This window comes from Rattus norvegicus, chromosome Y, assembly GCF_036323735.1.
Source record: "Rattus norvegicus strain BN/NHsdMcwi chromosome Y, GRCr8, whole genome shotgun sequence".
Classification (NCBI taxonomy): Eukaryota; Metazoa; Chordata; class Mammalia; order Rodentia; family Muridae; genus Rattus; species Rattus norvegicus.
The window spans coordinates 24,223,784-24,249,911 of record NC_086040.1 but is presented as its reverse complement, the minus strand read 5'-3'; the positions used below and the strand labels follow the sequence as shown (position 1 = coordinate 24,249,911).

The following is a 26,128-nucleotide window of genomic DNA, read 5'->3' as shown; positions in this document are numbered from 1 at the left end:
TTGTGTAGTGTTTCTTCTATTTCTAGATTGTTGAATAGTTTGGAGAATATTGGTATTAGGTATTCTGTGAAGATCTGAGAGAATTCTGTACTAAACCTTTCCAGTCCTGGGATCTTTGGTTGGGAGATATTTAATGACTGCTTCTACTACTTTATGAGTTATGGGAGTATTTAGATGGTTTATCTGATCCTGATTCAACTTTGGTAACTTGTATCTGAATAGAAAATTATCCATTTATTCCTTACTTTCCCGTTTTTTTAAGCATAGGCTTTTATAGTAGGATCTGATAATTTTTCGAGTTTTCTCATTTTCTATGGTTATATCTCTATTTCAATTCTGATTTTGTTATTTTTAATTTGAATACTAAGGATTTGCCTATTTCTGGATTTTTCAAAGAACCAGCTCCTGGTTTTGTTGATTCTTTATATAATTCCTTTTGTTTCTACTTGGTTGATTTCAGTCTGGAGTTTGATTATTTCCTGCTGTTTAGTCCTCTTGGTGTATTTGGATTTGTATTGGTTCTGAGATTTCAGGTTTTCTGTCAAACTGCTAGTGGATCATAGCAATTGTTTCTTTGTGGAGGCTCTCAGAGCTATGAGTTTTCCTCTTAGCATTTCTTTTTTGTGTTCCCAAGTTATGCCTTCATTTTCATTAAATTCAAAAGTGTCTTTAATTTTTTCTTTATTTCTTCCTTGAACAAGTTCTCCTCGAGTAAATCATTCCTGAGCTACCATGTATATGTGGGTCTTTGGTTGTTCTTGTTGTTATTGAAGACCATTCTTAGTGTTTAGTGATCTCATAGGATGCAAGGGATTAATTCAGTCTTCTTGTATTTGTTGAGGCCTGTTTTGTGATGGATCATATTGTCAGTTTTGGAGAAGGTACTATGTGGGACTGAGAAGAAAGTGTCAGGAGCCATGACTGGACAAGCTAATAACTGGCAGGTGATCATCCTCAGATGAACAGCATCGGATTACTTTATAATCCACAACTGGTACACCCTTATTAAGCAAGGCTGTAATGGATTCATTTTGGGAAAGTTTCCTGCTATTAAAATGCTATTCCTGTTGTTATTATTAGACATATATAACAATAATTGAGTTATAGCACCTTTGGAGCACATCTCTGCAGGCCTATGAAGTTGTACTGTCCCGTAGTGTTAGTATACAGACAAGTAGATGAATTCTTTAGTCGTAATAACGATCCTACAATAATTCTTAAAATTATATCAATGGTTATTAAGCTCTTTTATAGTGGGACTGCTATAAGTCTCTTTCTATTAGTCAAAATTCCAGTGACAACTCTGCCAGTCTCCCAGGTGTCACCATTTAATTGTTCTGAGAGAGTAAACAGACTTAATCCTACTCAGAACACATTCCAAGAGGTTCCAAAACAGTTATCAAGAGTCAAACAAAGAGATCAAACGATTTGGTACAGGTGAAAGGACACAAGATAAGATATTGACTGGGTTTTTCTATATATAACTTCACTAACAACTATGGTTTAGGATCTTCAGTGAGCCTGTGGAGCTGACACTCGTGATGAATGTTTAGCCAGATAATTACTTCTGATGGATAATCGTGATGTCATGCCCCACCACCATGATGTCATGTCCCACACCCATGATGTCCCGCCCCCTTCCCAGTGATGTCATGCCTGAGTCCCTTGCTAGAATGGTTGCATCTATTCACCAGGTAGCATTCTGAATGCTGCCCTGGAACCACACTCCTCCAGGCTCCTACCATTTATACGCCCTCCTTCTATCCTCTCCCCTTCTTATCTGAGAGAGTGGAGGACCCCTCTGGGTTCACCCTCTCCCCTGGCACATCAAGTCTCTACTCAACTAGATTCATCGTCTCCCACCAGGTCCTGAAAACGCAGCCCGGGTAGGAGAACAGGATCCACAGACAAGCGACTGGTTTAGTGACCCCACGTGAGGACCATTGTGCTCCTCTGTCTCTGTCTGCACTTCCCTCAGCCCTTCAGTGAGACTCACTGAGCTCCATTCGATATTTGGCCGTATGTCTGTGCACGTGTGTCAGTCGGCTGCTCTGTTGAGTCTTGCAGAGGACAATAATGCTACCCTCCTGTCTGCAAACATAAGAAAGGACCATTAATAATGTCAGGGTTTGCCGTTTGCCCATAGGATAAGTCTCACATCCGGCCACTTACCTTGTCGCCATTCCCTCATTTCCTCTTCCATCTCTGTACTTGTGTTTCTTATAGAGAGGACAAATTCTGGGTCAAAATTTTGGGAGTGTGTTTGGGTTATTATCCTTCCACCTTGGGTCCTCTGTGGCTATGGAAAGTGACCATTTCAGTACCCATATCCCCACTGCTACGAATCTCAGCTAAAGTCACCCTCATGGATGCTGGGGTAGCCTCACACATCCCAGATTGCAGGCAAATAATACAGATATCACCCACCCTGGACAGTCACTGATTTCAGTTTATTCTCTTGGCCCTCTGTCCCTCTTGCCCGTCTCTCCCAAGAAATGATTCTCAAACCCCATTTCCCTTCCCATCCTCTCACCACCCAATCCTTTCCTTCCATCTGCCTACTCTCATTATTTTATTCATCTTTCTGAGTGAAATTTAAGCATTTTCTTAGGCCTTTCTTCTTGTTTAGCTTCTTTGGTTCCGTAGATCATAGCTTGTGAATTCTGTACTTTATGGCTAATACCTTCTTTTAAGTGAATATGTACATGTTATTTTGTGTCTCAATTACCTCATTCAGAACAATACTTTCTCATTCCATCTACTTGACTACATCCTCACAATGTACTTATTTTCATAGCTGCATAGTATTCCATACTATAAATGAACCACATTTTCTGTAGCCATTCTTTGGTTGAGGGGCATCTGGGTTATTTCTATTTCCTTCTTATTAAGAAGAAAGCAGTAAGGAAACTTATGGAGCACATGTCCTTGAGGTATGGCAGAGGTCTTTTCAGTTATAAGGCCAGGAGTAGTATAGCTAGGTATATATATATATATATATATATATATATATATATATATATATTGGTTTATATGCAACTTAAACAAAGTTTAACTCCATGTGTAGCTCACAAGTTAATGTGAAATGCTGAGGGCAGAATTTTTTACACTTCAGTTTGCTTATATGGTGAATCACTTTGATCGATTTTCATAGACTGAACCACTCCTGCAGCTACAGGAGGAAGCCTACTAGATGGCACTGGATGGAATATTCATGTGTCCTTGGATTTTGTTTTCTATAATTTTACCTAGTATTTTTTCCACCTATGTTCTTAAGGGAAGTTCGTCTGAAATTCTTGCTGTGTTAAGTCCTTTTGTGATTTAGGTGTCAGGGTGACTGTGCTGTCAAGGAATAAGTTTGGCAATTTTCCTCCTCTTTCTGTTTTTTGGAGTATGTTGAGAATTCTTTGAAAATCTGGTAGGACTCTGTGCTCAAACAATCTGGCCTTGTGGCTCTTTCAGTGGGGAAACTTTTAATTACTCTTTTGTCTCTTTAGGTGTTGTAGAGCTATTTACATAGTTTATCTTACCTCAGTTTACATGTGGTCAGTGTTATCCATCTACAAAATCATCCATTTCATTCAGAGCTTCAAATTGTGTAACCACCAGGTTTCTGAAGTGAGACCTAAGGATTTTGTGACTTTCATCAGTGTCCATCGATGTGGCTCCCTGATCATTTCTGATTTGGATGCTATTTCTCCTCCTAGTACATTATCTGTCTTAGGGTTTGTCTGTCTTGTTGATGTTCCCAAGGAACCAGCTATTTTTTTTTTGTTGATCTTTGTATTCTTTGTTTCTGATGTACCACTTTCACCCCGAGTCTGATTATTTCTTGCTGTCTCCTCCTTTAATATGTATTTGCTTCTTTTTATTTTAGAGACTTAGGGTGTGCTGGGAAGTTGCTAGTGTTGGTTCTCTCTGGTTTCTTTATGAAAGCGCCTTGTGCTGCATATGCATGTTCCTCTTAGCAATGCTTTCCTTATTTCCCTTAAGTTTGGAGAAGCTGTGCCTTCATTTTCTTTGAATTCTAGGAATGCTTTTTTATATGTCTTCTCTGAACGGATGGTTCTTCAGTTGCGAGTTATTGAATTTCAATGAGTTTATACACTTTTTCTTATTGTTGAAGTCCAGTTTTAATCCATTGTCATCTGAGAAAATACAATGGTTAGCACAGTCTTTCTGTATCCCTTGTGGCTTTCTTAGAGTGTGAGAACATGGTCAGTTTAGGATAAGGTTCCATGAGGTACTGAAAGGAGAGTGTTTACTTTTGTATTCAGGTGAATTATTATGTAGATATCAGTGAGGTCAACTTAATTGAACCCGTGTTAGTTACATCATTTTTTTTTAATTTCTGTCTCAATGGCCTGCCCTTGGTAAGAGTAGGACATTGATATTCCCTACTACTCATTTGTGAGGTTCGATTTGATATTTAAGCTTCAGCAATATTGCTGCCTTTGTCTTTGGCATATAGACATCTAGAATCAAGATGGCATTTTGGTGGATTTTTCTTCTGATGCATATGAATTGTCCTTCTCCAACTCTATTGATTACTTTTGGTTGCATGTCTGATTTGCTGGATGTTAGAATATCTACGCCATTTGTTTCTTGTGTCTATTTGCTTGGAAAAGCTTTTCAAACACCTTTGTATGAGGTTGTGTCTATCTCAGTTGTTGGATTGTGTTTCTTGAGTGCAACAGAAGGATAGATCCTGTTTTTAAATCCATTGTGATAGCCTGTGTTCTTTTACTATTGAGTAGAGGCCATTAATGCTTAAAGGCATTAATGATAAGTGATATTTAGTTCATTCTATTTTGATGCTGTCGAAGCATGGTTATTTTTTTTTTGATTGCATGTTTTTTGTTTTTTGTTTTTTCGATTGGGATGTTTGAGTGTGTATGTGAGTATTAGATATGTTCTTTAGGGTGCATGGCTTTTTTTGTTAATATGTTTCGTTTTTGTTTTTTGGAGGAGCTGTTAGAGTATGTGTGTGAATATGAGAACACTTCTGTAGGTTATGCTGTGCAATTATTAATTTCTAGTGGGAGGCAGGAATGGTTCAATTTCTGAAAATCCATCAATATAATGCACTACCTAATGAAAATAAAAGAAAAAAAAATCACATGATAATCTGATTAGATGCTGGAAAGGCTTGCAAAAATATTCGAAACCCTTTTCATGTTAAAAGGATAAGAGCGAGCAGGGATACCAGTCCTATGCAGAAACATAATAGAAGCAATGAGCTGCAATTCGGTACCCAACATCAACCTAAATGGAGAGAAACATAAAGCAATTCCATTAAAGTCAAGGACAATGTAAGGATGCCCACTATCAGTAGAGTATCTGAAATTCTATCCATGGTAAAAGAATGGTTCAAATTTGGTTCTGACATGGAGTATGGCCAAGGCCTGAGAAGGAGAAATGGCATAGAGATTTAGAACTCCTGGGTTATGGCCCACTCTTCAGCACAGTCTCATTGGGCATTGGTGAGTCATGAACCCAACGAGGACTTCATGCAGAGTGTTGCTCAGTTATACCACTCATATCTCTCTTAATCTAAGAAGTGCATGAAAATCCTCATGGAGATTCCCACCACTCAAAAGGCAGCACCATTGGTATTGGCAATAACAGTGGTCAAGGTCATTTAGGGATTGCCTCTGGGGCAGATCAGTGCTTCCATCATTGCCTGAAGAAATGTACAATGGTCAGAGACGACCACAACCCTTAAAAAGCTTTTGGGAAAATAAAATTGTTCGTGAAGCTGGCTAAGATGTTTTCACTACTGTCTCTGATGTAAAATATATATATATATATATATATATATATATATATATATATATATATATATATATGGAACAATTTGAAGTTCGGAAAGGCTGGGACCTTTTAAGGTCAGGGATCAAGAACAATGGTGGTACAGGTAATGGTGTGACTGTCACAGAAGCTGGATTGTTGATGACTCATTTCTGACCCAGTTTTACCCTCAGCTTCCTGATAAGATTTAATAAGGATTTCCAATCACAGACATATATTCTGATCATTTAAAGCAGATATGACGTTTTTATACAGATGTTTAGATTTCTTTTTTTTTTTTTAAGATTCTTATGAGGGTACTTTTAATGATAAATAATACAATACTTAACCATTGCTCTAGAAATTCAAATTGCTGCCTACAGTGAAGGGAAACCAACTGAAAAAAGTACTTTGTTTGTTCTTTGTTACTTTATAACAAATTGCTTACTTATGAAGTTACGTTGGCCTTGGGAGTAATTTGTTTTCTCTACATGTATTATGTAATACTAGGTCTCATACAGTGTTGGGTACCACTTTTTTCACCATTAAGCAGGAGAAGAAAATTAGTACATGTTCACATTTGCAATTTTTAACGGCTTGAAAGATTTCACTAGGATATCAAAGCTACTTGTTGTGGTTTGCCCTGAAGTTATCTGTATTTTGATGCTAAATCCACTGGCCCAAGGATAGTTGCCTAGTCTTGTACTCAGAACTCAGGTGACTTCACAAGAACCACCTCCCATTGAATTTGTAAAGTACATGTGAGGGGCAGGAACAGGATAGAAGGAATCCTGTCATTGGAGGAGAAGGATGGATGGGCAGGAGAGATGTTTGAAAGGAGAGGAGGAGACTAGAGGGTTTGAGGATAGGAAAGTGTGTAGCCGCAAGAGACACTGGGCAGCCAAGGAGTGGGGATGTGTTTTCCCAAAGATATCTACCAGATATCATGGGACAATATGGTGCCAGTGCTAGCGGTGTAAAAGGCAACATTACTTTTTTCTTTTCTCTTTTTACAACAGATCATGAACCAAGGTGATGATCAAGAATCCAATAGCATTCCTTAGAGTTTACTGAAAAGTTTTATTTTCTAAGTAAGAGGACACAGGCTCTATGTTAAGGCATGTGATAACTTAAGGCCAGGAATTCAAATAATGAAAAAGCGAAGCAGCCTGTACTGACAGGCTGTAGGTCCGCTGCTCTGTGATAAGTAAGGGCAGCTCAGAGAGTTAAGAGATTAAAGCTGCTTTTTAAAGAAAGTTGTTTAGAAAGTTTTTCAGGATACTCATATTCTTTTTAAGGTGGGCTCCAAGTGAATTTTGGGATTAAATCCTAGCTACACAAGGTACTTCATTATTAAAGGTATTATTAAAAAGGGATAAAATTTGGTTTTAGAAAGAAGAGTGTAGGGACATTTCCTGAAACAGGGGGGATTTTCATAAAAGCTTCAGAACTTAGATAAGGAAAAATTAGTCACTACCACCAAGTTGAGAGTTGTGATAAATGTCTGTAACAGCAGGCAGAGTGAATGCAGACATATATTGTAGAAGTTATTAAGGTTAAAGAAAAATCTGTGGCTCCGGGTAGAGAGCTTAAGTGATGGATATATTTTGGGCTAAAGCCCTGAGTTTTAAGTTGCATATTGATTTTAGAATTGATAGAATGTTGTGGTTTGCCTTGAAATTTTCTCTGAATTTGTTAAATAAAGGCAAGAGCGTGAGATTTGGACAGAGGGAAATGTCAGGAGCAAGAGGGGGATTAGATTCAGAGAATAGGGTTAGAGAGAACAGTTGCTGACAGTTGAGCCAGTGGAACCTGAGCAGGAGGGGGAGAGGATGGCACAGTTGGGAGTGTGAAGGGAGGAGAAGGAAGCAAGGAGGAGAAGGGAATGGTTTAGAGATAGGATGGGGAACTGAGAAGTGTTAGAAGAGACCGGAGATGGAGATAGGGGAGGAGAAGGAAGCTAGGAGGAGAAGGGAACGGTTTAGAGACAGGATGGGGAACTGAGAAGAGTTAGAATTGACAGGAGATGGAGAGAGGGGAGAAGCTAGGAGTCTTTGTAAGAGAAAGAGAAACTAAAGCATGAAAGGGTTGATATATTTGGGAGAGTGAGTAAAGAAAGAGAGAGAGAGAGGAGAAGCAAGGAGTCGTTGTGGGAGAAGCTGGAGACTTGGTAAATATAAGGTGCAAGGGATAGATGGTACCGGGCTTTGTATGTTTAAGTGGGCAATTATATCTTACCAATTGGAAATAAGATTATTGTGTGGTGTGTTTTTATATGTAAGAGTCTCACTGTAAGAAAGTGTGTGGCTGGGCTGTGTTTCTACCAAGATATCCAGCAGATATCTGGGGCACTGAGGTGTGGAACCCAAGCAGGGTAAACCAACCAGAGAAAAACATTTACTGTTTCATTTTTATTTTTTATTTTTATTAATTTTTACAACAACAATAGAAGGTGCTTAAGTTTGTTTTAAGGAGAGTAAAGAGACTACCTGAATCACGTGGTGATTTTCATCTGTGGTTTGAAACTTAGGGAAAAATTGGTCTTATTTTGCAGTTTGTGTCTGACACTGATATCTGGGAGATAGAATTGTTTCTAGTTGAGACTTCATCATCTCAGTCTTTTCACTAGTAATAATCTGAGTTCCATTCCTTGACAGTGACCTTTTAGATTTCTGAATCAGTAGGTGTGATTAGGTGGCAGATTTCTTTACTTTAATTTCTTTTATTTTTTTTAGCAAATTTTATTCCTTTTTTCAATTGGATAATTCTATATTTACAATTCAAATGTTATTTCCTCCCCAATTTCCGGCCCATAAGATCCCTAAACTGTCCCTCTCCCCATTTCTACAATGTCCCTTACTGCTCCTTGACATTCCCTTGAACTGGGAGTCAAACCCAGGGAGGATGAAGGGCTTCTCCTGTTGATGCACAAAAAAGCCATCCTTTGCTACATATCCAGTTGGAGCCATAGGTCTGTCCATTTAGTCTTTGAATATTGGTTAAGACCCAGAAAGCTCTGGTTCATTGGCATTGTTGTTCTTATGGGGTTGAAAACCACTTCAGCTCCTTTAATTCTTTCTCAAAATATACCAACAAGAGGTCTGTTTTCAGTTCACTGGTTTGCCACTTGCATTCACTTCTCTGCTTGACAGGTTCTTCCTGTGTCTCTCAGGGAAGATCTATATCAGCTTCCTTGCAGAATGCATTGCTTAGCTTTAACAACATTATCTAGTTTTCGTGGCTAGTAAATATACATTTGTTGGCTCGTACAGCTGGTTAGGTGCAATTTTAAAATGGATTCTGCACAACTAGGTCAAGATTTTATAATCCACAAATGAATATGACCAATAGACTCCCTCCTTTTCATATGAACATATTGGTATTGAGGTTTTAGTGGACCTAAAGCCATTCCTCTCACTGCCGATCCTTCTGAATATTGTTTGGCCTGTAGAAATAATCATGGTAGAACATCCATAACCCTCAAGTCAGGGACTGGGAACACAGGAAGGTAGATATGTGAGAACTGATATCTAATGGGACTAGAGAACTGCATTCTATACTCCATGGTGTTTTTTGCATTACTGATTTCTGGTAATTTTTGGATAAAATAAGGTTTAGGGAGTTTATTCTTTGAAGTAGGTACATAATATTTAAATTATTATACTCAGGCTGGGGATTTAGCTCAGTGGTAGAGCGCTTACCTAGGAAGTGCAAGGCCCTGGGTTCGGTCCCCAGCTCCGAAAAATAAAAAAGAACCAAAAAAAAAAAATAAATTATTATACTCTATAGCTGAGTCCCCTTTGTTGAAAAAATCATTTAAAAAATTGGAATTGGAAAACAGAAGTTTTGAGTACACATTCAGGAATATATTTATAAAGTCCCCTATCAAGGAATGTAAAATAAGAAAATTTAATGTGAAATTCATTCAATTAAGGTCTGTAGAAAAAATATTGGCTTGTGGAAAACATAGAAAACCTAGGAAATTGAATTGTATGTCAGAGGAATGGAATTGGGAATAAAATGATTGTCCAGAAGAATCTACTTCACCCCATGTTCCTAGATCTTTTCTCTGTATGCCCAGTGCCTGACCTTCTACATTTACAGCATGTATACACTAATGAAGCAAGAAGTAGTTTCTAACTTTAGGGAGATGTAGTATGTAAAGGTGTCCATTGTATAACCAATTCTATATGGGTGATCCCCTTCCCATCCTCCCCCCATTACCTCCAGCCCCCCAAAAATCACGTTCACTGGGGATTCAGTCTTAGAAGGACAAAGGGCTTCCCCTTCCACTGGTGCTCTTACTAGGATATTCATAGATGCCTATGAGGTCAGAGTCCAGGGTCAGTCCATGTATAGTCTTTGGGTAGTGGCTTACTCCCTGGAAGCTCTGGTTGGTTGGTATTGTTGTTCATATGGGGTCTCGAGCCCCTTCAAGGTCATCCAGTCCTTTTTTTGATTCTTACAACGCAGTTCCCTTTCTCAGATCATTGGTTTGCTGCTGGCATTCACCTATGTATTTGCTGTATTCTGACTGTGACTCTCAGGAGAGATTTACATGTGGTAACTGTCAGTCTGCATTTCTTTGCTTCATCGATCTTTTCTAATTGGGTGACTGTATATGTATTGGCCCCATGTGGGGCAGGCTCTGAATGGGTTTTCCTTCTGCCACTCATTTGATCTTTGCCTTCCTATTCCATGCCAAGTGTATTCTGGTTCCACTTTTAAAGAAGGAGTGAAGCATTCGCATTTTGATCATCCGTCTTGAGTATCACGTGTTCTGTGCATCTAGGATATTTCATGCATTTGGGTTAATAGACACTTATCAATGAGTGCATACCATGTGTGTTTTTCTGTGATTGGGTTACGTCACTCAGGATATTTTGCAGTTCGATCAATTTGCCTATGAATTTCATGAAGGCATTGTTTTTGATAGCTGTGTAATATTCCATTGTGTAGATGTACCACATTTTCTGTATCCATTCCTCTGTTAAAGGGCATCTGGGTTCTTTCCAGCTTCTGGAAAGTATAAATAAGGCTGCTATGAAAATAGTAGAACACGTGTCTTTTTATATGTTTGGGCATCTTTTGAGTATATCCCCAAGAGAGGTATAGCTGGATCCTCAGGTAGTTCAATGTCCAATTTTCTGAGGAACCTCCAGACTGATTTCCAGAAGGGTTGTACAAGTCTGCAATCCCACCAACAATGGAGGAGTGTTCTTCTTTCTCCACATCCTTGCCAGCACTTGCTGTCCCCTGAGATTTTGATCTTAGCCATTCTCACTGGTGTGAGGTGAAATCTCAGGGTTGCTTTGATTTTTATTTCCCTTATGACTAAAGATGTTGAACATTTCTTTCGGTGTTTCTCTGCCATTCCGTGTTCATCAGCTGTGAATTCTTTGTTTAGATCTGAACCCCATTTTTTAACAGGATATTTGACTCCCTGTGGCGGTCTAACTTCTTTAGTTCTTTGTATAATTTGGATATATATATATATATATATATATATATATATATATATATATATATATATATACCCTCTATCTGTTGTAGGATCGGTCAAAATCTTTTCCCAATATGTTGGTTGCTGTTTTTTCCTAACCACAGTATCCTTTGCCTTCAAAAGCTTTTCAGTTTTATGAGATCCCATTTGTTGATTCTTGATCTTAGATCATAGGCCATGGTTTCTTCAGGAAGTTTTCTCCAGTGCCCTTGTTTTCCAGACAGCATGCACTTCTTAGCATCATCAATCTTATCTAATTTTGGTGTCTGAAATATATATATATAAAATATATAGAAAATGTATGCACACACACACACACACACACACACACACACACATATTTTGGTGGCTCCTACAGCTAGGATGTTAGGTGGAATTTTAACATGGTTTCTGGGAAACTAGGTCATGAATGTAGAATCCCCAAATGACAATGTCAAATAGACTCCCTCCTGTTCTTAAGAAACTATTGAAGTTGAGGTTTATCTTGACCTCAAGTGATTTTTCTCCCTGCCCATCCTCCTGAATCTCATGTTTTACCAAAAGAAAGAATCGGGGTAATTTATTTAAAACCCTCAAGTCTGTCCCTGAGAACTCAGGAATTCAGATATTAGAGTACTGATATCTAATGGGACTACAAGAAACATAATCTGTAGTTCATTTTGTCCTTTGCTTTACTGATGTCTGGTAATATTGGGATAAAATAAGGATTTGGGAGTTTATCATTTGAATTAGGTACACTATATTTAAAGTCTTAGATTTACTCTATAGCTCGACCCTCTTTGTTGCCAAAATCAGTGCAAAAAATGAATTGGAAAATACAGTTTTTGAGTACACAAATATATATACAAAGGAATATATACAAAGTCTCCAATAAAAGAAGTACAATAAGAAAATGTAATACAATATTCAGTCAAAATACTGTAGGGCAAATTCTGTCCTTTAGGAAACAGAAAACCTAGGAAATTGCACTGTATGTCACAGGAATTGATCTGGGAATAAAATTATTATCCAGAAGTATCTCCTCTACTCTGTGTGTCTAGATCATTTCTACCCCTGCCAAGACTAACTTTGTCCATTCAGTACATGTAAACAGTAATGAAGCAAAGAGAAGTCTCTAGCTTTAGAGAGACAGAGTACATAAAGGATTCCCCTGTGTTACAGGGCACATACCTGGAAACGGCACTCTCGAAACTGCTCAATGTAAAGAAAGCTGTTTAGAGGTAGGCCATGGAAATTCTCAGTTACATCATCATTAGGCCCTCCATGAAAAAATCTCTTGTATCCTGGAGATCCCTAGTTTCTCCTGTGATATCATGTTGTCATGTCTGCAATGCCTCTCGTATATTCCTTCAGCACCTATAGGTTTTACTAATTGGCCTCTATTTCAGAGGAAACATCAATTTGGGAGTGAGAACAAAGAGGATGAAAAGCTCAGAGATGGGGAGAATGAAGATGGACTTCTGTCTTGGTATAAGAAAAAAGGAAGAAATATGTCCACCCAGAGAAATCTCACTGAGTCCTCGTTAGGAGTTGAGTAGTTACCTTGAAGAGATAGAATTGATCTGAGCCTTCCACACATGGGATCAGGAGCTCGGAGCTCGGAGCGTGTCAGAAGCATCTGGACTTCCCTGCTTCAAGTGGTTCCTGTTAGAGAGTTTATATCATTAATATCTTTATCCCAAAAACCAGGCGTTGCGAAGGGCACTGTTCTTTTCCTTAGAGCTGATGGCTTTTATTTTTTTTTTTTTTTTGCCCAGAAGAAAAAGGTCCTAAGGAAGAAGTGAAAGACAAGTATTGTGTCTTCAGCTCAGAGTAAACTCCTCGATTATTTGGATACCTATAGTGCAGTTTGTCTCTGTTACTGGTATTTGGGAGAGAGACATGTTTATAGTTCATCATATCATTTTTCCACTAATATTACTCTGTCTCCCATTGCCTGGTTGTGACCCTTCAGATTTCTCAGTCAATATGTATGATTAGATGGCAGTTTTCATATCTTTAACATATTTAATTCTTTTTATTTTTTAGCAATTTTTTTGCTTTTTAATTTGATTTTTCCATATTTACATTTCAAGTATTTTTGCCTTTCCCAGTTTCCTGTCCATAAGATCCCTCCCCGTCCCCCCACACTTCTTATATAATTTCCCTTTATGCCCTTTGACATTCCCTTGAATTGGTAATAAAACCCAGTTTAGACCAAGGGCATCTCCTTCTATTGGTGCCCAGCAAGGACATTCTCTGCTACATATGAAATTGGAGCCATAGGTCTATCCATGTACTATATTTGAATATTCATATAGTACAAGAAAACTCCGGTTCATTGGCATTGTCTTTTTTATTGGACTGAAAGCTCCTTCAGCTCGTGTAATCCTTCCTCAAAAATCTACCAACAAGAGATGTGCTTTCAGTTCACTTTTTTGTTACTACCATTCACTTTTGTATTTGACATGTTCCAGCTGTGTCTCCTATATCCATATCTTCTGATCATGCAATTCTAAGTTTCATCAATCTTATTTAGTTTTGGTGGCTGATACACACAGACACACACACACACACACACACACACACACACACACACACACATATATATACATATATATATACATATATATACATATATATATATCTGTATATCTATATCTATATCTACATCTACACCTGCATCTCCGTCTACATCTCTCTCTCTCTCTCTCTCTCTCTCTCTCTCTCTCTCTCTCTCTCTCTCTCTCTCTCTCTCTCGCCATTCCTCACCCTGCCAAACCTCGTGAATCTTATGTTTGGCCTGAAGAAAGAATCATAGTCAAGCATCCACAACACTCTAGTCTTGCCACGGGAACACAGTAAGGTAGATAATGCAGAACTGGTATCAAATGGGACTAGAGAAGCGAATTCTACAGTCCATGTTGTTTTTTGCTTTACTGATGTCTGGTAATTTTGGGATAAAATTAGGATTTGTGAGTTTATCATTTCAAGTAGGTACACAATATGTACACTGTTATACTCATTCTAGAGCTAGGCCACATTTGTTTACAAAATCATTGCAGAAAAAGGAATTGGAATACGGAATTTTTGAGTACACATTCAGAAATATTTATAAAGTCCCATATCGAGGAATGTACAGTAAGAAAGTGAAACACAATATTAATTCAATTGAAGGTCCGTAGTGAAAATACTGGCCTTTGGGAAGCAGAGAAGAGAAACAAAATTGAACTGTATTTCACGAAATGTACCTGGGAATAACATTAATATCCAAAAGAATCCCATCCATTCTATGTTAAAAGACCTTTTCTACCCATTCCAAGCCCTTGACTAACTTTTTCTGTTCAGAGCATGTAATCTCATATAAAGCAAAGCGAAATCTATAGTTTTACAGAGATGGAGGATATAAAGGTTTCCACTGTTTCACAGGAGACATATCAGGAAAGGACACCCTCAAATATGGTCAATGTAAGGAAAGCTGTTCAGCAGGTAGGCCATGGCAGTTCTCAGTGATATCATCATTAGGCCTTGCCTGAAAAATCTCTTGTAACCTGGAGAGATTTTTCTTCTGTGATGTCACAATTGTTGTCATGACTTCATCTGCATCTCAGGTATTCCTTCAGTACCTCTAGGGTTCAGTAATAGGCATCTAATTCAGAATAAACATCCATTTGGGAGTAAGAACAAAGAGGATGAAAAGATCAGAAATGGGTAGAAGGAAACTGCCATTCTGTCTTTGTCTAAAAAAGGTAAGTAATATGTGTGCTTGGGAAAACTCAGTGCCTCCTTGGTAGGGGTTGACTGGTATTGCTGAACAGATAGCCTTGATCTGAGCCTTCCACATATGCAAATCAGGAGCTGGGACCCTCTCAGAAGCATTTGGACTTCTCTGTTCTTATGGTTCCTGTAAATCAGAGAGTTTATATAATCAATTTCTTCATTCCAAAACTAGTTGTTGGGAAGGGCACAGTTGTTCTCCTCAGAGCTCATGGCTTTTACTCTTTCTGCCCTGAAGAAAAAGGTCCAAAGAAACAAAGAAAAGACAAGTATTGTGTCCTCAACTCAGTGTAAATGCCTCCAAGCTTTGTATACCTGTAGTGCAATTTGTGTCTGACACTGATATCTGGAAGGGATCTAGTTGAGACTTCATCATCTCAGTCTTTCCATTAGTATTACACTGAATACCATTTCCAGACAGTGACTGTTTAGATTTCTCTGTCAATAGGTTTGATTATCTGGCAGGTTTCTTTTCTTTCTTTCAATTTTTTTATTTTTTAATACAATTTTATTGCTTTTTTATTGGGATATTTCTACATTTGCATTTCAAATGTTATTTCCTTTCCCAGTTTCTTTTCCACAATTGCCATATCTAAATCCGCTAACCTTCTTATATAACCCACCTTACTGCCCGCTGACTTTGCCTTGAACTTGGATTCAAACCCAGGCAGTACCAAGGACTTCTCCTTCCATTGGACTTCTCCTTCCATTGGTGACCAACAACGCTATCCTTTGCCACTTATGCCGTTGGAGCCATAGTTCTATCCATGTATAGTCTTTGAATATTGGTTTAGTACCAGAAATCTCTGGTTCATTATCATTGTTGTTCTTATAGGGTTGAAAGCACCTTTAGCTCTTTTAATCCTTTCTCAAACTCTACCAAAAAGATGTCCGTTTTCAGTTCACTGGCAGCATAGACTACTTAGCTTCATCAATCTTATCTACATTTGGTTGCTGAGTGTGTGTGTGTGTGTGTGTGTGTGTGTGTGTGTGTGTGTGTGTAGAGCTGAACAATGAATTCTCAACTGAGGAATATCAACATATTTAACCATTAGGTAAATGGAAATAAAAAAAAAATCCTGAGGTTCCACAGCACACCAATCAGAATGGCTAAGATTTATTTGGTGCCTCATACAGCTAGGGTGTTTTGTTGATTTTTAACAAGGATTCTGTGAAACTAGGTCAAGAATTTAGAATCCACAAATGACTAAGCCAAAGAGACTCCATCCTATTCTTATGAACCTATTGAAGTAGAAGATTCACTGCACCTCAAGCCCCTCATCCCTCAGCCCATGACATGAACCTTATGTTTGGACTTCAGAAAGAATCATGGTAAAACATCCAAAACCCTCAAGTCTGGCCCTTGAAACACAGGAAGATAGATATTAGAGAACTGCTATCTAATGCGACTACAGAAATGTATCATATAGTCTATGCTGTCCTTTGTTTTACTAATATCTGGTAATTTTTGGATAAAATAAGGATTTGGGAGTTTATCATTTAAGTAAATACAAGATATTTAGAACTATAGAGCTGGGCCCCCTTTGTTTCAAAATCATAGCAAAAAAATGGAATAGGATAATAGAACATTTGAGTACACATTCAGCAATATATATATGTGTATATATATATATATATATATATATATATATATATATATATATATATATATTCCACTATCAAGAAATGTACAAAAAAATTTAATAAAATATTCACTAAACAAAAGATCTGTAGGGAAAATACTGGCCTTTAGAAAAGAGAGATATCTGAGGAAATTGTACTATAAGCCAGAGGAATGGAACTAGGGATAAAATTATTATCCAGTAGAATCTCCTGCACTCCATATTCTTAGATCTTTGGGACACATGCCAAGGCCCTGACTAACTTTCTCCATAAGAGCATGTAACCACTAGTGATGCAGAGAGAATTCTGTAGCTTTAGAGAGATGGAGTACGTAAAGGTTTCCACTGTGCCAAAGGAGACAGACCTAGAAAGGACACCCTCGAATCTGGTCAATGTAAGTAAAGCTGTTCAGTAGGTAGGCCCTGCCAGTTATCAGTGACATAATAAATAGGCACCACCTGAAAAATCTGTTGTAACTGGAGAGCCCTAGCTTCTTCTGTGATGTAACAAGTATTGTCCTGACAGGAACTGCCTCTCAGATATTCCTTCAGTACCTCTCCAGTTTACTAATAGGCCACTTATTCAGAGAAAACAGCCATTTGGGAGGGAGTACAAACAGGATGAAGAGATCAGAGAAGAGGAGAAGGAAGCTTGCCTTCTGTCTTAGTATTAAAAAAAGTGAAGATATAAGTGGTACTGGAAAGTTCAGGGAGCCCTTGGTAGGGGTTGAGTGGTATCACTGAAGAGATAGACTTGATCTGAGCCTTACTCATATGGGAATCAAGATCTGGAAGCTTCAGTGAAGCATCTGGACTTCCCTGTTCTAATGGTTCCTGGATGTCAGAGGATTTATATCATTCATTTCTTTATTGCAAAGCCAAGAGTTTGAGATGGCACAGTTGTTTCTCTGAGATCTATGGCCTTTATTATTTTTGTCCTAAGAAAAAGGTCCTAAAGAAGAAGGATGGACATGTATTATGTCCACAGCTCAGAGGAAACTCCTCCAAGATTTGGATACCTATAGTGCAGTTTGTGTCTGACATTGATATCTGGGAGAGAGAAGTTCTTCTAATTGAGACTTCCATCATCTTTGTCTTTCCACTAGTATTACTCTGAATACCACTATAGATTTCTGAGTGAATAACTGTGATTAGTTGGCAGTTTTCTTTATTTTTATATCTTTCTTTCTTATTTTTTATAAAATTTTAGTGTTTTTAAAGTGGATGAGTCTATATTTACATTTAAAATATTATTTCCTTTCTTAGTTTCCTGCCCATAAGATCACTACCTGTTCACAATCCTTTCTTATCTAACCATACTTCTACCCCTTGACATTTCCTTGAACTGGGTGACAAACCAACATAAGACCAAGGACTTCTCCTTCCATTGGTGCCAGCAAAGCCATCCTCTGCCAAATATACATTTGGAGCCATAGGTCTGTCCGTGTTCATTCTTTGAATATTGGTCTATTTCCAGAAAGCTCTGTTTCATTGACATTGTTTTTCTTTTGGGGTTAACAGCACCTTCAACTCTTGTAATACTTTCTCAAAACCTACCAACAAGAGGTCTGTTTTCAGTTCACTGGTTTGCCACTAACATTCACTCCTGTATTTGATATGCTCCAGCTCTCTCTCAGGCAAGACCTATATCCAGTTCCTGGTAGAATGCACTTAGCTTCCTAAATCTTATCTAGTTTTGGTGGCTGATATATATATATATATATATATATATATATATATATATATATATATACACATATATATTACTTTTGGTGGCTCCTACTGTATGAAGTTAGGGGGAATTTTATCATGGATTCAGTGCAACTGGGTCAAGAATGTAGAATCCACAAATAGAATTGGCAAATAGATTCCCTCCTGTTCTTATGAAACTATTGAAGTTGAGGTTTCCCTGGTCCTGAAGCCATTCTTATCACTTCCCATACTTCTCTATCTTATGTTTGGCCTCAAGAAAGAATCATGGTAAAATATCCAAAAACCTCAAATCTAACCCTGAGACACTGGAAAAGAGATATTGAAGAACCGAGATCAAAAGGGACCTGAGAACCAAATTCTATACTCCATGTGGTCCTATGGTTTATTGATATCTGGAAATTTTTGGATGAAATAGGAATTTGGAGAATGCCATTTGAAGTAGGTACACCCTATTTACACTGTTATAATCACTCTATAGCTGGGCGCCTTTGTTGCTAAAATCATTGCAGAAAATGGAAGTGGAAAAGCAAATTTTTGAGTACAAATTCAGGAATATATATAAAGTCACCTATCAAGGAATATTCAATAAAAATTGAAATACAAATGCATTCAATTAAAGGTTTGTAGGGAAAATACTGGCCTTTGGGAACAGAGAAAATGAAGAAAATTGAACTGTGTGTCACAGGAATGAACCTGGGAAAGAAAATATTATCTAGAAGAATCTTCTAAACTCATATTCCTAAATCTTATCGACTCATGCCAAGACCCTGATTAACTTTGTCCATTCAGAGCATGTAACCACTAATGAAGCAAAGAGAAGTCACTAGCTTTAGAGAGATGGAGTACGTAAACATTTCCACTGTGTAATAGGAGATATATGTGGAAAGGGCACCCTCAAATCTGGTCAATTTAAGGAAAGCTCTTTAGCAGATAGGCCATGGCAGGTCTTAGAGACATCATAGTTAGTTCATTCATGCAAAATCTCTTGTATCCTGGAGAGCATTAGCTTCTTCTGTGATATCACATGAGTTGTCGTGACTGCAACTGTCTCTCAGATATTCCTTCAGTAACTCTAGGTTTTACTAATTGGCCTCTAAATTCAGAGCAAATTGGGGAGTGATAACAAAGAGGATGAAGAGATCAGAAATAGGGAGAAAGAAGCTGGTCCTCTGTCTTGGTACAAAATACAAGGAACAAATATATGGTCCTACGGAAAGCTCAGTGAGACATATATAGGGGTTGAGTGCTATGGGTGAAGAGATAGCCTTGATCTGAGTCTCCCACATGAGGGAATCAGGAGCTGGGAGACCCTCAGAAGAATCTGGACTTCCCTGTTCTTATGGTTCCTGGAGAGTTTATATCCTTCATTTCTTACTTCCAAAAGCCAAGTGTTGTGAAGGGCACAGTTGTTTTCCTAAGAGCTCATGGCCATACTCAATTTGTCAAGAAGAGAAGGTCATAAGGAAGAAGTGAAAAACAAGTATTGTGTCCCTAGGTCTGAGTAAACTCCTCCATGCTTTGGATATCTATAGTGCAGTTTCTGTCTGACACTGATATTTGGAAGAAAGAAGTGCTACTAGTTGAGATTTCATCATCCCAGACTTTCCACGAGTACTACTCTGACTACTTCACTATTTAATTACTTCACTATTTTACTTTACTATTACACTTCGGATTTCTGAGTTAATATGTGTGATTACTTGGCAGGTTTCTTTTCCTTTATATCATTCATTTTTTTTATTTTTTAGAGAAATTTATTGATTTTTTTAATTGGAATTCTCTATATTTACATTTAAAATATTCTTTCCTATCCCAGTTTTCTGCCCATAAAATCCCTAACCATTCCATTTCTTTCTTCCCTAACCAGCCTTTCTGCTGCATGACATTCCCTTAAACTGGGAGACAAGCTAGGGAAGACAAGTGCTTCCTTTCCAAAGTTGCTCAAAATCTCATCTTCTGCCACATATGCATTTGGAGCCATAGGTTCAATGTACGTTCTTTGTATATTGGTCTAGTATGAGAAAGTGGTGGTTCATTGGCATTGTTGTTCCTATGGGGTTGAAAGCACCTTCAGCTCTTCTAATATTTTTTTTTCAAAAATTACTAACAAGTGGTCCGTTTTCAGTTCACTAGTTTGCTACTAGCATTCACTTCTGTACTTGACTTGCTGTATCTCTGTCTCTCAGGAAATATCTATATCCAGTTCATGGAAGAACGCACTTCTTACCTTCATCAATCTTATCTAGTTTTGTTGGCTGATGTAAACATATATACTTTTGGTGGATCCTACACCTATGTAGTTAAGAGGAATGTTAACATGGATTCTGCACAACTATTTCAAGAATGGAGAATTCACAAATGACAATTTTTAAAAGAATCCCTCCTGTTTTTATAATCTATTGAAGTAGACCTTTAACAGGTCCTCAAACCATTCTTCTCCCTGCACATCATCTGGTATCTTACTTTTGGCCTTCACAACACAGGAAGCTAGAGAGTGTAGTACTGATATCAAATGGGACAAGAAACTTAATAGTCCATGTTGTCCTTTGCTATCCTGATGTCTGGTAATTTTTCAAGAAAATAAAAATTTGGGAGTTTACCATTTGAAGTAGGTACACAGTATTTACACTTTTATATTCACCCTTTAGTTGGGCCCCCTTTGTGACCAAAATCATTGCAGAAAATGGAATTGGAAAACAGAATTTTTGAGTACACATTGAGGAATATTTACAAAGTCCCCTATCAACGAATTTTCATTAAAAAATTGAAATACAATATTCATTCAATTAAACGTCTGTAGGGAAAATACTGGCCTTTGGGAAACAGAGAATACCTAGAATATTGAAGTGAGTCACAGGAATGAACCTGGGAATATAAGTACTATCTAGAAGAATCTCCGACACTCCATGTTCCTAAATCTTTTCTACCCATGCCAAGACCCTGACTAACTTTCTCCACACAGAACATGTAACCTCTATTGAAGTAGACAGAAATCTCTAGCTTTAGAGAGATGGTGTACGTAAAGGTTTCCTCCACATCAATGGAGATGGACCTGGAAAGGGCACCCTCGATCCTGTCAATGTAAGGAAAGTTGTTCAGGATGTAGGCTATGGCAGTTCTCAGTGACATCACCATTAGGCCTTCCCTTAAAACACTCTTGTAACCTGGAGAGTCATACCTTCTTCTCTGATTTCACAACTGTTCTCATAACTGCAACTGCTTCTCAGATATCCTTCAGGAACTCTAGGGATTAATAATTGGCCCCTAATTCAGAGAAAATTGGAGAGTGATAACAAAGTGGATGATGAGATTGGAAATAGGGGAAAGGAAACTGGCCTTCTGTCTTGGTATAAAAACAAGGTCGTTTGGAAAGCTCAGTGAGTTCTGGGTTGTGGTTGAGTGGTATCGCTGAAGAGATAGCCTTGATCTTAGCCTTCCACATAAGGTAATCAAGAGCTGGGAGACTCTCAGAAACATCTTGACTTCCCTGTTTTTATGGTTCGTGGATGACAGAGGGATTATATCATTCATTTTTTTATTCCAAAACCAAGTTTTATGAAGTGCACAGTAGATTTCCTGAGAGCTCATGACCTTTACTATTTTTGTCAAGAAGAAAAGGACCTACGGAAGAAGAAAAAACAAGTATTGTGTCCCTAACTCAAGTTAAACTCCTCAATGCTTTGGAAACTTATAGTGCACCTTGTGTCTGACACTGATATATGGGAGACAGAAGTGCTTCTAGTTGAGACCTCATCATCTCAGTCTTTATACTAGTATTAACCTGACTTCCACTTCTGAGTCAATATGTTAGAATATTTGGCAGCTTTCTTCTCTTTTATATCATTCATGTTTTTTTTTTATTTTTTAGCAATTTTTTTCTATTTTACTAGATGTTTTATATATACATTTAAAATATTATTTCCTTTCCCAGTTTCCTGACCATAAGTTCCCTACCAGTTTCATTTCCTTCTTTTCTAACCAGCCTTTCTGCTGCATGACATTCCCTTGAACTGGGAGACAAACTAGGGAAGACAAGGGCTTCTCTTTCCAATGTTGCCCAAAAAGGCTATCCTCAGCAACATATGCATTTGGAGCCATAGGTCAGTCCATGTACTTTCGTTTTATATTGGTCTAGTATAAAAAGTCTCTGGTTCATTGGCAACGTTGTTCTTATGGGTTTGTTAGCACCTACAGCTCTTCTAATTCTTTTTTTCAAAATTTACCAACAAGAGGTCCATTTTAAGTTCACTGGTTTGTTACCAGCACTCACTTCTGTATTAGACATGCTATATCTGTGTCTCTCAGTAAATATTTATATCTGGTTCCTGGCAGAATGCACCTCTTACCTTCATCAATTTTATCTAGTTTTTTTGACAGATGTATACATATATACATTTGGTGTCTCCTACACCTAAGTGGTTAAGTGGAATGTTATCATGGATTCTGCCTAAATATGTCCATAATGTAGAATTCACAAATGACTATTTCAAATAGACTCTCCTGTTTTTATGAACCTATTGAAGTAGATGTTTAACTGGTCCTCAAGACCTTTTTTGCCCTACCGATCATCGGGTATTTTATGTTTGGCCTTAAGAATAATCATGGTAAATTATCCTATACTCAAGTCTGGGCATGCAAACACTGGATGTTAGATAGAGTGTATTGTTATCAAATGGGACTAGTGAACTTAATTCAATAGTCCGTGTTGTTTTTTGCTTTCCTGATGTCTCATAATTTTTTGTTAAATAAGGATTTGGGAGTTTATCATTTGAAGTAGGATTACAGTATTTACACTGTTATACTCACTCTGCAGCTGGGCACGGTTTGTGACCAAAATCATTGCAGAAAATGGAATTGGAAAACCGAATTATTGAGTACACATTGAGGAATATTTACAAAATCCGCTATCAAGGAATTTACAATAAGAAATTGAAATACAGTATTCATTCAATTAAATGTGTGTAGTGAAAATACTGGTCTTTGGGAAACATAGAAAACCTAAAAAATTGAACTGTATGTCACAGGAATGACCTGTCAATAAAAATATTATCTAGAAGTATCCCCTACACTCCATGCTCATAAATATTTTCCACCCATGCCAATACCCTGACTAACTTTCTCCATTCAGAGCATGTAACCACTAGTCAAGCAGAGAGAAGTCTCGAGCTTCAGAGAGATGGAGTACCTAAAGGATACCACTGTGTTACAGGAGATGGACCTGGAAAGGGCACCCTCGAATTTGGTCAGTGTAAGGAAAATTGTTTAGCAGGTAGGCCATGGCATTTCTCACTAACATCACCTTAGGCCCTCCCTGAAAATTCTCTTGTAACCTGGAGAGCCATAACTTCTTCTGTGATGTCACAAGTGTTGTCCTGACTGCAACTGCCTCTCAGAAATACTTCAGTATTTCTAGGGTTTACTAATTGGCCTCTAATTTAGAGCAAATAGGGGAGTGAAAACAAAGAGGATGAAGAGATTGGAAATGGAGAGAAGGAAGCTGGTCTTCTGTCTTGGTATAAAAAACAAGGAAGAAATATGTGGTTTTTAGGAAAGCTCAGTGAGTCTTTGGTAGGTGTTGAGTGATATCACTGAAGAGATAGCCTTATCTGAGCCTTTCAGATATGGGAATCAGAAGCTGGGAGCCTGTCAGATACATCTGTGCTTCCCTGTTCTTATGGTTTCTGGAAATCAGTAGGATTATATCATTCATTTCTCTATTCCAAAAGGCAAGTGTTGTGAAGGGCATATTTGTTTTCCTGAGAGGTTATGACCTTTACTCTTTTTGTCAGAAGAAAAGGTCCTAAGGAGGTAGTGAAAAACAAGTATTGAGTACTGAGTTCCGAGTAAACTCCTCCATGTTTTGCATATCTATACTGCAGTTTGTGTCTGACACTGATATCTCGGAGAGAGAAGTACTTGTAGTTGAGACTTCATCATCTCAGTCTCTCCAATAATATTACTCTGAATACCACTTCAGATTTCTGAGTCAATATGTGCGATTACTTGGCAACTTTCTTCTCTTTTATATGTTTCTCATTTTAGCAAATTTTATTGCTTTTAATAACTGGATGTTTCTATATTTACATTTAAAATATAATTTTCTTTCCAAGTTTCTTGCCCTTCAGATCCCACTTGTTCTCTTTTCCTACTTCTCTAACCAGTCTTTCTGTTTGTTGACATTCCCTTGAACTGGGAGACAAACTAGGGAGGACCAAGGGATTCATGTCCATTGTTGCCCAAAAAGGCCGTCCTCAGCACCGTATGCATTTGGAACCATAGGTCAGTCCATGTACTTTCTTTGTATATTGGTCTTGTAAGCAAAAGCTCTGGTTCACTGGCTTAGTTGTTCCTATGGGGTTGAAAGCACCCTCAGATCTTCTAATCCTTTTTCTAAATTTACCAAAAAGAGGTACGTTTTCAGTTCAATGGTTTGCTACCAGCATTCACTTGTGTATTCGACATGCTGTATCTGTGTCTCTCACTAAATATCTCTATCCAATTACTGGCAGGATGTATTTCTTACCTTCATCAATTTTATCGAGTTTTGTTGGCTGATGTATACATATATACGTTTGGTGGCTCCTACACCTAAATGGTTCAATGGAAAGTTAACATGGATTCTGCCCAACTATGTCAAGAATGTAGAATTCACAAATGCCAATGCAAATAGACTCCTTCCTGTTTTTATGAACCTATTGAAGAAGATGTTTCATTGGTCCTCAAGACATTCTTCTCCCCGCCCATCATCTGGTAGATTACATTTGTCCTTAAGAAAGAATTATGGTAAAAAGTCCTGAACAATCAAGTCTGGCCATGGGAACACTGGAAGGTACAAAGGGTTGTACTGATATCAAATGGGACTAGAGGACTGAATTCAAACTTCATATTGTCCTTTGCTTTCCTGATGACTGGTAATTTTTTGATAAAATAAGGATTTGGGAATTCATCATTTGAAGTAGGTACACAGTATTCACACTCTTATACTCACTCTATAGTGGGCCCCCTCTCTGACCAAAATCATTTCAGAAAATGTAATTGGCAAATGGAATTTTTGATTCCACATTGAGGAACATTTACAAAATCCCCTATCAAGGAATTACAGTAAGAAATTGAAATACAATATTCATTCAATTAAAGGTTTTAGAGAAAATATGGCCTTTGGGAAAGAGAGAAAACCCAGAAAATTGAACTGTATGTCACAGGAATTACCTGTCAATAAAACTAATATCTGCAAGAATCTCCTACACTCCATGTTCCTAAACCGTTTTTACCCATGCTATGCCCCTTAATAACTTTCTGCATTATGAGCATGTAACCACTGGTGAAGCATAGAGAAGTCTCTACTTTAGAGTGATGTAGTACATACAGGTGTCCTGTGCCACATGAGACATACCTGGTAATGGCACTCTCGAATCTGGTCAATGTAAGGAAAAGTGTTCAGCAAGTAGACCAAGGTAGTTCTCAGTGACAGCATCATTAGGACCTCCATGAAAACTCTCTTATAACCTGGTGAGCCCTACCTCCTTCTGTTGTCATGACTGCAACTGCCTCTCAGATTTTCCTTCAATAACTCTAGTGTTTACTAATTGGCCTCTAATTCAGAGACAATTTGGGAGTTAGAACAAAGAGGATGAAGAGATATGATATGGGGAGAAGGAAGCTGGACTTATGTCTTGGTATAAAAAACAAGGAAGAAATATGAGGTGCTTGGGAAAGCTTAGTGTGTCCTTGTTAGGGGTTGAGT

At 37.9% G+C, this 26,128-nt stretch overlaps 1 long non-coding RNA gene across 1 annotated transcript in view; it reads left to right on the top strand.

Moving 5' to 3' along the window:
- Nucleotides 1-14,051: 14,051 nt before the first annotated feature.
- Nucleotides 14,052-26,128, top strand: part of LOC134484346 (uncharacterized) — an 88,261-nt gene continuing 76,184 nt past the window's right edge. Inside the window, exon 1 of the long non-coding RNA XR_010061754.1 lies at nucleotides 14,052-15,021. This is a non-coding gene — a long non-coding RNA (uncharacterized LOC134484346). The remainder of the gene's footprint in view (nucleotides 15,022-26,128) is intronic.